The sequence below is a fragment of the Cavia porcellus genome, unplaced genomic scaffold (assembly GCF_034190915.1).
Source record: "Cavia porcellus strain 051 isolate PalLab524CR breed Dunkin Hartley unplaced genomic scaffold, mCavPor4.1 scaffold_1, whole genome shotgun sequence".
Classification (NCBI taxonomy): Eukaryota; Metazoa; Chordata; class Mammalia; order Rodentia; family Caviidae; genus Cavia; species Cavia porcellus.
The window spans coordinates 146,741,028-146,756,223 of NW_026947484.1; the positions used below are offsets into that span (position 1 = coordinate 146,741,028).

Below are 15,196 nucleotides of genomic sequence, written 5' to 3' on the forward strand. Positions count from 1 at the left end.
TAGGGACACAAACAAGTGAACTACAAAAGCTACTCACAGAAATAATCCAGGAGAATTTTCCTAATTTAGCAAAAGGTAAAGATACTCAAATGTATGAGGCATACAGGACCCCAGCTACCTACAACCCTAACAGAGAAACACCCAGGCATATAATAATAAAAATTCCAGAAATTCAATACAAGAACAGAATATTAAAAGCTGTAAGAGACAAGAAACAGATCACTTACAAGGGAAGACCCATCAAAATTACAGCAGATTTCTCTTCACAAACCATCAAATCACGAAGAGCATGGGGAGAAATAATTCAAGCTTTGAAAGATAATAATCTACAGCCAAGATTGAGATATCCTGCACAACTGTCCCTGGAAATTGATGGAAAAACGAGGTGCTTCCAAGATAAAGAGGAACTGGGGGAATTTGCAACCACCAATCCAACCCTACAGAAAGTATTGCAGGATATTCTAAAAAAAGAAAAATACAAAGAACCCAGAAATAGGGGCGGGGAGGCCACAACGAATAGAGCAGAGACCAAAACGAAGAAGACAAACTGACAGCTACTGACAGAAAAAGAGCTCAACAGAAATGAGACAGAGAAGATTGGATGATAGGAACAGCTTTTTTTGGAGAAAATGACATCTTAATAGGTAATGCTGATTTAGTACCATCTTGTTTTGAGGTCTCATCTAGCTTTTGTTCTTCTGTCTCCAATGGTCTAAACAGGTTGTATCTTATTGGATTTTACTATGTACGATAATATAAGAAAAAACCTTTTAAAGACAAGGAGATTATACAGAGACCATTGTTCATTTTCTGTTGGTCGATTCTAAAAGCTCTGTAATGCTGTTATTCTCTTAAATGGATATACATTGTTTTGATATACTTAATGCTACAGTGTATGAAGTTGTACTCAAGGACTTCAGGGAGGGAGTCAATATGGTAACTATTTTTGGGTCAGGATTAGCTGGTGGTGAAACACTGTTCTGCTTAAATGGTTATGTTTTGATCTGCCCTGTTTCGCTGTTATGCCCTTTTTTTTCTCAATCTCCACTCCATTATTTACTTTTTTATTTTTACCCATTTAATTACAGGGAAAAATATAGCAGGATATAATATAGTAACCCACTTCGACTTTCTATTATCTCGATTTGAAGCCCTGTATTGCTCTCACCATCTTGTTTTTGACTGAGGTTCCTATATTCTGTTTTGCTGGATAGTATCAGGTTCGAAAGTTTAGGCATCAGCTGAGAAGATAATGAGATTCATTACAACGCCCATTCTCGTTAACTTTTATCTACTTTTGAAGACCTACAATGTCTCCAATGTTTTGGTTTTGTCGGTTTTATTCTTTACGGTTTTGTTCAATTGTATTACAACTAATGATATAGGCAATTCTATTAGAAATAGCGGGAGGCATTAGGGTAACCATTGTTGATCACCTTGTAATATGTTTTTATATTATCTATTATGTCCACCCTTTTGACTTGACCGATTCTGTTCTGTTATGTCACATTTGGTTTTACTCTCTTCCAAAAAAGCAACAAGAACCGTGGGAGCAATGAAACCCAAAATGTGTAATAGTCACTGTACAAAAGAGAGGAAAAGAAAGTGCTCTAAACTATATAACTGCATGTATATTTAAAAGTATAAGATAGAAAATGATATCACAGAGTTTTATTGGATCATTGAACGGAACTGTTTGCAGTATCATTGGTGGAATGTCCACTCTACAAGCTTTAATTTTGTGACTTGAACAATTATTTCTAAGATGGCAATATGTAATCCATTAACTAGTGATTTCCTACTGCGCATTTTTTTATTCTGTAAATCTGTATAACTTGTACCCCTTCACTGTTTTTTTTTCTTTCTTTTCTTTTCTCCTTAAATAAAAATTAAAAAAAAAAAAATTAAAAAAAAAAAATCTCAAAGGATCAAGTTGGTTTGAAATTTAACTATACACCAACATCAAAGCTAATACTCTTTGAAGAAATATGACGCAATCTAGCACTGAATAATGTTTACAACATTCAGTATCTAATGTAAAATTAACAATTTTGCAGGGAGTCAGAAAATATGACCCCTATTTAGGGAAAAATCAATTTAATAGAAACATGGGAATGACAGAAATGCTGGAAGTAGTAAAGAATATTTTAAGATAGCTTTAAAACAGCTGTCATAAGATCTCATACATATACTTAAGTGTATAGAAAAATTCATTGTGGCTAGACAAGGTGTAGAAGGTTATAGAAAATACCCAAATGAGGTTTGTAGAAATTAAAAGCAACCAAGAGTGGGGATGCATGCCTGTAATCCCAGCTCCCATGAAGCTGAAGTAGGAGGTTTGCTGTGAGTTTGAGGCCAGTCTGAGCTACATGGTGAGTTCAGCGCCAGCCAGGACTGCATAGCGAGACCGTCTCTCAATAAATAAATAAAGAGAAATTAAAAGCATACCTTCAGTGGAAATCATGCTGGATAGAATGAATTTGAAGGCATCACAATAGAAACGTTCTAAAATAAAATACAGAGAAACAAAGACTTCCTGAAATTCCAGCCAACAAACCAGTTGGAGCTGGGGAGATCCCAAAACAATCTGAGTAAATAATGTGTGAGCATTTTTCAGAGCTGAAAAGTATATACCCACAGACTTAAATACCCAGTCCCAAATACTGGGATAATAAAGTCAAACAAAAATATATTATAGTAATATTATAATGTAATAACCAAAACCAATAGCAGATAGAAAAATTTTAGGGAAAAAGAATCATTGAATATAGAGGAGAAAAGAATGGCAGCAGAATTCTCATTAGAAACAACGCAGCCTTTAAAGAAGTAACACCAGTCTTGAAAGTGCTGAAAAGAAATCTACAATTCTATATCCAGAAAAAATATCTTTCAAATGTACAAGTCTTCCTCCAGTGCTGATGGGATCAGATATTTCAAAACAGAATTTTTCAGATTTTGAAAACAAATGGGGTGTTTAAGCTATATTTTATAACATAACACTTAAACACATCTGTGCAGCAAAACTAAAGTATACATTCTTGAGGAGATAAAGTCTATAAAAATTTTCACATCATGTCAGGTTTTAGTACTAAATTTTTAAAGTAAGACTCTTACTTTGGAGGACTTTTGAGATTTCAGAGTTACAGATAAGAAAGTTTGTGCTAGTTGCTTTTCTAGATGTTGTAACTGTATTACTTTAATCCTTACCATGCATATGTTCTTGCTATCCCAGTTTTACTGAAGCTGAAGCTGAGATTAAGTGATGGAACCACTCCCAAACAGAAGGAATTCCTCCTGTTTAGACAGCCAAAGGAACCAAGGGAAGAGAGAGAACTGCAAATGCAGGCTCCTACTGCAATCACACTGTCTGCTGCCATTATGTAAACCAAGGACTTCATTTAGTGAAGCCCAGGAGACGTCAGTCCTCATAGAATCCCTCCAGAAGAGAGGAGTAGCCGGCCTGCTGTGCTAAACTCTGGGTTACAGCAGGTCCTCCTGTGGCTTCAGGGCTCATACTGGCGCCATCTTTCCTCTCCTGTCCGTGCACCTATGAATACCGACAGATGGCAGGAAAGAAGACAGAGTCAGGGAAGAGAGGTGAAGGACACTAATGCAAAAGGCTGTGTGTGGCAGGACCAGAATGTAGGCTAGAGAATCAGCGGGGTTCAGGTAGCCAGTGCTGAGGGGGAGTATGGGTGTTTTAGACAGGACAGTGCCAGCGAGAATCTGAGCTTGCAGTGGGCAGTTGTACAGCCTGGAAGACAACGGCAGAGGACGGTGGGTAAATGCTCAGTACCAATGTCACTTCACAAGGAAGTGGTGAAGGGGAAGGAGAAGGAATGGAACAGAACTCCAGAATGATTGAGAAACTGTCTATTACATTTACTTGGATTACCTTCTGCTTCTAGAAACATTTCCAGCTGTAAGAAAATAACATTGTGTTTTCACATAACAGAGCCCATGGCTTTTAAATTTATCTATTACACATTAATTATGTAAAGCCTAGTTCCTCATTCATTAAGTGGAGAAAATAATAACTTCACACAATTGTATAAGATTTTGAAGAGAGAGTTACAGGAAACAACTATATGTAAAAGAAAATTTCAGTGTGAATGTTAGGTAAGCTTAGGTTTTCAAACTGTTGAGATTTCAGTTGTTTTAGGAAAATGACTCTGGTCATCATGTGTATGATGAATTAGAGAAGGGAAAGCCAGTAGGAGATCAGTAGGAAGCTTTGCCATCTTTCAGGCAGCTAGGAAATAAATCGCAGTGCATGTGAATCCAAGAGCCCTTCCAGTGGTAGAAACATGGGGAAGGGGAGGAATTAGGAAGGAGTTAAAGATGACGCTGAGTTTCCAAGGCTGGTGATGTGAAACTGGGTCCTCTACTTTCCTCTTCTCTAGAGTGGTGGTGAAAACTCATACATAATTTATCACTTTGTGGTGAGGCTGGGATGTAACTAAAGCCAACCAGGAGGAGAGTCTGGAAGGACAGCATTACTGAGCGCAGCCATTTCAGCTTTTGGTGGGGGGACAGCGCAGCAGGAAAAGCACTGTTCACTCACTGCCCAGAGCTGTAGAAGACAGCTCTGAAATGGAACTAACTCGCTGGTGACTTTGAGCAGGGCGTCAGTGTGTTCATTTGTGAAACAAGGAACTGCGTAATTATTATAGCTCTTAACCCTTATGTGGTTCCCAAAAATTTGCTACAGAAAAGTCAAAAATGAAAATAATTTATTTGCAGATAATGCAGCAATCAGTTAAGTTCAGCACACTTTTAAAACATCATGGTGCCTACCCTAATACTTATTTTCCCCTGCATTTTAAAGCACACTAGGAAATTTAGAAGTGGCAAAAGTAAAAAAATACTTTCTGAAACTTGCCTCTGGAGAGTTTTTCTTTTTTAAGTTTAGAATTTCAAGTTGGATATGGTGGCATGCACACATAATCTCAGCACTTGGGAGGCTGAGGCAAGAGGATTGCTATGAGTTCAGGGCCAGCCTGAACTACACAACAACAAGACCCTGTGTTGAAAGAAAGAGAGAGCGAGAGAAGAAGGAAAAAAGGAAGGGAAAATGGAGGGAAGGAAGGAAGGAAGGGGAAGGAAAGGAAGGGAAGGAGAAAGAAAACTTCATCTGTCCTTCTAAATTCTCTGCAGGATTCCAGACAAATGTAGGTTATCTTCTCCTTTTTCCTGCCATGCCTGGTTTAGTGACACCACCAACAGCTTTCTGAAACCTTACTTTGTTTGCAAGAATAGTGTATTTCATTTGCCAGGATTTCTGCTTAAAAGGAATCCCAGTGTCCCTAAATAGGATACTAATTTACTGTTACTTTTTCTGTCTTCTGTAGCAAAGTGTAACCGTTTTCCCATTAAATTGCTAGAAATTTTTATTAATCAAGACATGATAAGCACATAAACAAGGCAAGATTTGCATTTGACATATTTGAGAAGAAACTGGGAAGATACAAAATGACCTGTTAATAGCTTACACCTGCTCTCTTGCTTTTTTTTTTAATAGAGTTCGTTCATCCTCATTAACTTCTTTTATGCATTTCTGTTTTTCAAAATTTTATATTCACTCATGTACTGAATAAAATTATCTTCCATCTGTATACTTCTTAAGTGCCAGTATGCAAAATATGATTGAAATAATGGAATAGAGCAAAATAAGTCACCTATAAAATCAAATTAGTTTATTCCTTTATATTTGTGTGGCTTTCACATGCTGAAAACTTTTCTTTCACTCTCTCTCTATATATATATATATATTTTTTGTCTTTTTCCTTTTTATCAGTACTGGATCGAACTCACGACTGTCTGCTTGCAAGGCAGTTGCTTATGCCGCTGAGCTAAATCCCCAGCCCCTCTCTATATATTTTCAATGTGTTAAGCTATCAAAAACTAGACATGAAATACAAAAATTGTGTAATTGTTTATGCAATATATTTTTTAATTCCTCATGTAGCCCGGATTCAAATATTAATGAAGAGAAACGAAAGTCTTCAATTTAGGAAGCCAAATCTTTAATCTCAAATAGATTCCTCAAAGGCTACTGGTGCAGGGATGTGTTGCATGGCTGTGTGTGTGTGTGTGAGAAAGAGAGAGAGAGAGACAGACAGACAGATAGACAGACAAGACAGACACAGACTGAAAGAAAGATGGAAGGAAGGGAGGGGACCATGGGATATGTTTTCCTTCCTAAAAGAAACTTATAGGCAAAATGTAGCAATATGTCATGAATTACTCATGTTTTAAAATTTCTGCTATCAATACCAGTTGAAAACCACCCAGACCCCCTAGTCTTTGTTGTGTGTAAACCTCTAAAGCGGCCCCTGCCTGGATAATGTCATGGAAGACCAGGGTCCTCACTCTCTTCTTTGTCAAGCCACGTTTATTCTGTGGCCTTTGGTTTGGTTCTTCATGGGGTGACAGGAAAAGGTGAAATGCCAGCTAGGCGATAAAAAAACTTTAAAGGAAATCTGATCATTTGTGCTTGGATTTGGACTGTTAGAGTCTCTTTATTTGAGAATAAAATTCTCATGTTTGGAGTAGAAATCACTTTCTACTAGTGATCAACATTAGCTTTTGCCTCAAAAATACATCTAGCTTATCAGGAATCTTGTGATACAATAAATTAAAGGACCTGGTTTCAAATCCTGCTTTGCTCCTATCACTAAGGAACTGTCTCTAAACCTAGTTGAGAGATGACATTCTGATCTTTATAACCACTAAGATATATTCTGTTTCCCACATTTCATGATTCTGTGGCTTTATTTCCCTCTTTATTTTAAAAAGACAAAAATAAAACAATGGTGCAGAATTTCAAAACAGGACAATAGGAAATTAACAGTGGTTAATATATTTATCGTTATCTTCAAAGTAACTGCTCAGATTATAAGGCATGGGCATGCAAGGTTGATCAATGCAAGCACAAACAGATCCTTTCAGTAAACTAAGAGAAATTAGTAGTATAATTATATTAGCTATTTTGCATATATATTCTTTTCTTTTTTCCTTTTCCCCATCCCAGTTGTTCTTTCCTTTTGAGTGGTTTCTTTCCTTTTCACAATATCTATTGTAAATTTTGGATTTTATTTACTCTTTCAGTTTTTCACACAAGGGAGACAAGATGAAGTTTGTATGTGTGAGTTTGTTTTAATTCACTTATGAATATGATCCTATAAAAGCCTCGTTTATCTGTCCTATAAAAGCCTCGTTTTTCTTTATATCTGAGGAGTACTCTATTATATAAAAATATCACATCTTTTTTATCCATTCCTCCATTGATTTGAATTGTTTCCAAGATTTAGATTATTACAAATAGTGCAGCTATAGGGCTGGGGATTTAGCTCAGCGGCATAAGCGCCTGCCTTGCAAGTGTGTGGTTGTGAGTTTGATCCCTGGTACCAATTTAAAAAAAAAAAAGCAACAACAACAAAAAAACAATAGTGCAGCTATAAACATGGGTGCACTCATATTGCTGTGGTATGATGTATTCAGTTTTTCTAGGAAAATACTCGGAAGCGGAATAGCGGGGACAAATGGGACCTCTAATACTAATTTTTTGAGAAATCTCCACACTGATTTCCACTATAGTTGTACTAGTCTACTAACAGTGGAGAAGGGTTCCTTTTCCCTCACAACCCTGTCAGCATTTGTTATTGGTTGATTTCTTATGATAGCCATTCTTTCTGGGGTGAGATGGAATCGCAGTATTATTTTAATTTGCATATCTCAAATGACCAATGAGGTTGAACATTTTTTCATACATGTATTTGGCATTTGTATTTCTTCATCTGAGAAGTGTATGTTCATCTCTGGTGTTCATTTTTGGATTGGGTCTTTGAATTTGGGGGGCCTGATTTTTTTCAGTTCTTTATATGTTCTTGATATACGTCCTTTTTCTGAGGGACAGTTGGCTAAAATTTTTCCCCACTCTCGGTTTTCTTTTCACTCTGCTAGTGGTACTTTTGATATGCAAAACTTTTTAATAAGATGAGACCTTAGTTGTTGATTCTTTGAAGGATTCTCATATTTTGGTTTTTGTTCATGAACTCTTTGCCTACCCCTTTGTCTTCTAGATTTTATCTACATTCTTTTTCAATAAATTTAGTTTTCTGTTTTAATATTTAGATCTTTGATCCATTTTACTTTAGTTTAGTGCACAGTGATAGACATAGGTCTAGTTTTAGTCTTTAGCATGTAGAAAGCCAGTTTTTCCAGCACCGTTTATTAAAGAGGTTATCTTTCTTCCAGTGCACATACTTGGCCTCTTTATCAAAGATAAGGATCCCACTTGGTCATCGTATATAACTTCTTGATGATTTGTGGCATTCTGTTTGCTTGTATCTGACTGAGGATTTTTGCATCTATGTTCATTAGAGAGATTGATCCATAGTACTCTTTTTTGATTGAGTCTTTCTCTGGTTTTGGCATCAGAGTAATACTTCTCTCCAGACATGAATTAGGGAGAATTGCTTCCCTTTCAATTTCATTAAAGAGTTTGAAGAATGTTTATGTTAAGTCTTCTCTAAATTTCTTGTAGAATTCAGTCACAAATCCATCAGGACCTGAGCTTTTCTTCATCGGTAAGTTTTTAATTACATTTTCAATTCCATTAACTGATTTTGGGTTGCACAGAATTTTTATATCTTCTTGATTCAGCCTTGGTAATTCATACATTTCTAGGAATCTGCCCATTTCTTCTGTGCTTTCCATCTTCTTCAAGTAAAGATTTTCAAAGTAGGTATTGATGATCTGAATTTTCACAGGATCTGTAGTGTTTTCACCCTCTTCATTCTTTATTGCATGAATTAGAGTTTTTCTTTCCTTTTTTGATAAGGTTGCCTAGGGCTTTATTAATTTGATTTGTTCTTTCAAAGAACCAACTTATCAGTTCATTAATTCTTTGTATTGTTTTATTAGTCGCAATTGCTTTAATTTCTGCTCTGATCTTTATTATTTCCTCCCTTGTATGGGCTTTCGACTTGACTTGCTCTACTTTTTGTAGAAGCTTGAGGTGCAGCATTGCATTATTTGTGCTCATTCTGTTTTACTGATATGAGAATTCACTATCAGTCCTTTGGTGTAGGGCTGTGGTGAGGTTATTATCCCTGAGCTTCCCAGTATTGTTACAGGAAGGGAGAACAACTGATTACAGCAGATATGACATCCTAGCTAAGATAGTAAAATGTAACAATAACATCAAGCACAATTTAGAAACTGAAAAACTGTGGAACTCATAATTTTATACTTTAAACCATGGGAGCAGAGTCTATAGTTATATAACAGAACCCATCATAAACTAGAAATTTGGGGCTAGGGATTTAGCTCAGCAGCATAAGCACCTGCCTTGCAAGCAGGCGGTCGTGAGTTCAATCCCCGGTACCGATAAAAAAAAAAGAAAAAGACAAAAAAAAAAAAAAAAAAAAAACTAGAAATTTGTATGAAAAGTTGTTTCCCTTGTTAATTGGTCTTACCCTGTTATGGGGAAATTTACGGAGGAGAGTGAATAACACTAAGATAACTGGAAAGCAAGTAGAAGCAACCTAGAGGACAAGGCTTGGGAAACTAGAGAAGTGGGTAGAAAAGAAACAAGGAAAGAATATTCAAGGGATTATCTGAACTTGGTCTCTGGGTTTGGGGGATGAAACTAGTTTTCTGTGACTGGAGTTCTCCCCAGCCACTTAGAAAACAGAGAAAAAAGAAAGAAGAATGAAGGAGAGAGAGAGAGAGATATAAAGAGAGGGAGAGAGGGAAAGAGAGAGAAGGAAGAAAATAAGAAGAGAAAAAGTGAAAAGACATGAGAACAGGGCTGGTTACCGAGTCCTTGGTTCTTATCCATCGCCTGTTGGCTCATGTTGTTATTGTGGCTTCAGATTTTGTGCCCCACTTGTCTCCTTCGGTCCTGTGCACCTTTGTTGGAACCCTGCTATGTCTCTGGCATTCCCTGTGGTCTCTGGGCCTTCCCAAGAGCAGTTCAGGGTCCGGGCCATAGCCAAGGGAAGGCCGGTTCTTTGGGCCTTCAGGTGGTTCACCCAGGTCACCTAGGTGGAGATGGTGGCGGGAGGGGCCACCCTCTTCTGTGGTGTTCTCCTGAGTTTCCACGGTGTGGATTTATTTTCACTTAATTCTCCAATCCAGAAATTTACCACACAGATCTGCATGTAGCTTTGACGCATATTCAGTGATCCATAAATACTTGTTAGAATAATGGTGTGTTTTTGTTTCTGTTGAGTTGTGAAGTTGCTGTGGATTGTTTTTATATTGGGTGTATTACTCATTTTTATTTTTGTTGAATCATATTATTGTTGCTTTAACATTTACCTCCTCTCTTCTATGGCTTTATGCATGATTTAGAGTTGATTTTCCTGTGTTGCCCCTAAGATGTTTCAAAAAGAAGCTGCAGGAAAGACTACTCCAGTATACCTGATCTTGGTCCCTATAGAAAGACATAAATATCTTCATATTCCTAAAGTACTTAAGAAAGTGAATTTTACTTTTATTCAACCTGATTTTGCTGGTGATGAAAAAACATGTGAGAGATACTGGCAGATTTTTCCCAAACTGTGTGACCTACGAAAAGAGAATTGTTCTTCCTCCATCTGTTGGAAAACTATTGGGATAGAAACAGGCATTTCATACCCTTTTTTGGGGAATATCCCCTTTCTTCTGAGAGTCTAATACGGACATAGAATAGAAAATATACAAGAAAATTACTGCTTCCTGCTTCATGATGGAATTTTAAAATTCCAAACATTTTGCTCCCTCAAATTTAGTTCGTTTTACTATCTTATATTTTAAATTATTTTTAAATGGAGAATAAACTAATTATGAGGTAGACAGTGTAAAGGATGTGTTCTTTTTAAAATGCCTAGGGTGTCTATTCAACTTCATCTGTTTTCAATATTTAACACCCTAATGACATTAGTGACTAAATATTCCACTTATGATAGACACTTATGCTTAGGAAAAATCAAAATTAGAGCATTTAATCCATTGTCTATTACTACTTACCCTGAGAGACTATCTGAAAATTTATAGTGTTTGATTTTGAACCCCAGAATAAACAAGGGAATCCAAAACTTCCCTGGTGTTGAGTAAAATACCCTTGCTTTCAGGCTTCCTATGAATAGCAGTATTGTCTTTTACCATTAGTACAGGACCAGGACCTTACCATTTCACACTTGGGCTTGTTTTTATTTTTAAGGAATGCTGGAAAATTGTGGAAATGAATGTTTTTTCTTTTATTTTTTTCCTTAATACCTCATGGATCCTGACCTTTTCTTTTAAACTGGCTTAGAATGTGTTTCTCTTAAAACTGGTCACTGACCCTAGAATAAGTTTGATTTTCTTTTTCCATGATCTCTGCTAAAGAATTCTGTTAATAGCATACTAAACTGGATTACAAACTTACTGAATAAGTGCTTTGAATTCTGGGAATAAAGGGTATAGAGAAAGTAATACTGCATAGAATGAAATTGGGTCCGTTGGTGTAAAGGAAAGGAATGCAACTGTATGGTTAATGTGATCAACATCTTGGAGTAGCTTTATTAGCAATTTAATGGAATATGGTTTTCAGCACAATAATGGCTTCAGTTGAAATGTCTGCTCTTTTTCCCATACACTGTGGAATGAGTAGAATGTGACAGTTGAGCTTTCAACAAGCTTCATGAATTTTAAAGCCTCTTTACTTATAAAATAGATTACATGGCATGTAGTCAATGCAGACAAGGAGTTGGCAGCCTCATCGGGTGTTACGAGCTATCCAGGGTCTTCAAAATAATGAGGGGCTCAGGTGGACCAGGTGCATTCCGGTCTGCTCTGCACATCCACAAAGAACAGACAACCTCTCTGTGTCCAACATTTCTTAATTAACCATTTTGCGATCATATGGTTCCTTTCCCAGCATTTGGTGCAAAAATTTTAAAATGATATATTTTAAAGAAGAAAACCTCCACTAAAGTCTCAGAACAACTTATTTTGTTCTTTCTTCTTATCCATGTGTATTTAAAGAAGGGATCTCTAAATTGTGGCATGGATTTGCATTCTCAAATCATAACACATATCCTAATTGATTCTGAAGTACTTCTTTAATTATTGAAATGTTTTATAAAGTCATTCAAAAATTCTGTTGCTACCATAAAAGTCTGAATCTCTTCTTCAGATTAAGCCTTATTCTAAATTTCATTATAAGGAGATTTATTTATTGTGTTTGGAATTACAACAAAGGCTTTTCAAAAGATAGCTTTTCAGAAAATCTAAATTAACTTCAATTTAAATACAATATTATGTATTTACTTTTAAATCACTTTCTATCAGTGCTATGTTTTGTTTAAGTTTGGAGTATGTATGTTTATAGTAAAATTTTATATTAGTATGAACAAGAAGTATTCTCATAAAGATACTTAATAGGACTGTCTGAAAATTCATGTAACAGATTACTAACTATACATGGATATTTGGGTTTCAAAGATTTTAATGTTTTTATTTTACTCACCTTTACTTCCTAATTTTTCTAGATTGGATGTTATCTTTTTTTAACCTCATGTCCAGAGAGCATAGGCTGTAAATAATAAAGCTGACATAAATTCTTTGCAGTTTGGAAACACTAAGGACAAATGTCTGGAAGATGTAGAGGATTAAAAATCAAATGCTTTAATAGGAAGCAAAGAAAGCATACAGTAGTATTGGGTGTAACTGCAATGACAATTCATGGACGAAGGATGTGCAGGTATTTGTATATACCAAAAATGACTTGTGTAGGACAAAAAGTTGGACCAGGGATGTTTCAAGTCTAGTCCAAGACAAGAGTCCAGGATGCGTAGGAACAGTGATGACAGTCTGTGGAGTAAGCCACAGGTGCACCAGGGCTGATAATTTAGGCTAAACAGACTCCTATAATGCAGCTCCAAGTGCTCCAGTATTCTGTGTTTGAAGTCATATTTGTATCAGGGTGTTTAGAATAATAGAGAGCCTACACTGATTAAGCTATATGCTATAGGCATAGATCTGCCTTAGGAACAGCCAGTGATTTTTATAGTTGTAGAAGTGAATAAATTTTAAATATTCCAGCTACAGGATCCCACATATTATTCAGCTTCTACCATCAACTGTTACTCACCCACAGCCCATAGCTCATTTCACTTCTACACATTTCCTTTGTTACCAAAAATATTTTTAAATTTTTTTGTTTTTTAAAACTTTTAATCCTAGTTTTCTGTATAATTTCTAACTGCTAAATTTATCCACTTTCTCCTTATTCTTAGAACTATCTCATGGTTCCTCTTTGGGTCTTTAGCATGATACTTTTTAGTTCATTGCACAGAAACTATGTGGAATTGATCACTAATAAAGTCTAATAAATTTTGCCCTGAAGACCTGAAGGAATTAATCTACTTTTTAAAGTTCCTAAAGTATATCCAGAAGAACCTGAAGAAACAAGAAAATCTGGCTAATGATATAATGTAAATAAAAACATTTTGGTCATACGTTAGCGTAGTACTAAAAAGCATTTAGTTTTGTAAGCATAAAAAGGTATTTTGTTCACTGAGGATTAATTTCAAGATTTGAAAATTAACTTATATGATGTTAAATTTAGTTAAATATCAGAAAGCTTTACAAATTATAACCACTATTAAGCTGTTTTTTTCCCAATGTGAGCTTTGTTAGTCTCTAAGCTTTGTACATTTTGTAAAGAAGCACATTCCTCTTGTGAAATGGAATGCATCTGATCTATAATAAATCTGCTTGAAAGACAATAGATTCTAGCTAGTGCAGCCCTGGTTCAAGGAAAAAAGACAATAAATAAGGGCAGTGACATTTATGGGAATCTAATTTCATCATGTTCTGCCTCATAAGAAGTGTATCTACATTGTATTTGAGCTTATTATACATTGGGAACTACTTACAACCAAGTATTAAGTCTCTTCTGTGTTATGTCCCTGGTGACTAGTCCTCAATTGATGTTTTATTTTAAAATTAGTTAATCTTTAGTGATAAATTAGAAGCAGAAATAAAGTTCATTTTGAAAAGAAGAAAACTACCGTAAAGGGAAGAAGCTTATCTTATTTTTCAAAAGTAATTTGGGAAAGGCAAAACCCATTAGCTAGATAATAATTAGTTTTCCTTGGTAAAACATTGACTGGAATGTTTATATTAGGAAAATATAATTGAACTGTTCCATTCTCGGCCCAGCAAAGAATGCCCAGATTTGATAACAGAGAAGTGAAATTATTCACTATTTTTCTTACCACTGTGTTAGGACTAGATGACTTTCAAATCCACGTGCATGTTTTTGGTGGGGGCGGAGTAGGGTTCAAATCTAGGGCTTCACAATGGTGGGGAAGTGCTGAACCACTGAGAGACATTCCCAGCCCTCAGAGCTAGCCATCTTATACACTGTAAAGGGAAATAAGCCTTCACTGAACATCCATATTCAAACAAATAGCTGGTATTTTGTCACTAGCACATTTGCAATAAAATCTAAGAGAAGCAAATGTATGAACATATGATGAAGAGGGAATATTTATAAAATAATTTGCCATGCTGCAGCCTGAAATTAGAAAGCAACTTCTTGGAATGAATTACTGTGTGCTCAACTAATCCTGATGGGAGCCTTTCACAACCATCTCTATTGAAGGCTGTAGTCTCAGTTTGTTGAAAATTTTGTATTATTATCTGTTTGTTTCTTCTCTGGAAATATCTTCTTGCTCCATGTCTTGTACTCTGAGTAACTACTTGGAAGAAAATTACACACAGCGTATTAACTATTGTTGAGACTAACAATAATATAATTTTGTTATGAAATGTTTTATTTTTTTTAATTAAAAGGCACTTAAAACCCCAGGATTTGGAATAAAAAATAAGCACAAGCATTCAATCAATCAATCAATCAATCAATCCAGTCTTCTAGCTTTCCTGCCCTCTAAAGGCCAACTGTTGGGCCTTGTGGCACAGTCACAAAAACAACAGATTGCACCAGTTGTGGTGAAAGGTTGTTTTCCTTGGCAAAGAGGAATGCAAATTTACTCATTTTTAGCATATGCAGTGGTTATGGTAAATATACCAATAGAGGGTTTCTCAGTAAAAATATTCTCCTACTTGAATCGTGAATAAGAACATGTTTTAATTTGCCCAGCAAGCATTCATTCAGTCCTGTGCTGTTAGATAGTGAGAATACGTTTTGGGCTGA

The 15,196-nt window shown here is 35.9% G+C and overlaps 2 protein-coding genes across 4 annotated transcripts in view; both read left to right on the plus strand.

Annotated features, from left to right (window-relative positions):
* The window catches only part of Ddah1 (dimethylarginine dimethylaminohydrolase 1), a 267,646-nt gene that overhangs the window by 198,709 nt on the left and 53,741 nt on the right, over positions 1 to 15,196 (plus strand). The window lies entirely within an intron of this gene.
* LOC134477892 (solute carrier family 2, facilitated glucose transporter member 3-like) overlaps positions 1 to 15,196 on the plus strand; it is a 98,794-nt gene that overhangs the window by 65,718 nt on the left and 17,880 nt on the right. Inside the window, exon 1 of the mRNA XM_063257400.1 lies at positions 1 to 15,196. This exon is cut by the window's left edge and continues 65,718 nt beyond it; it is cut by the window's right edge and continues 17,880 nt beyond it. The gene's annotated coding sequence lies outside the window, so the exon portion shown is untranslated.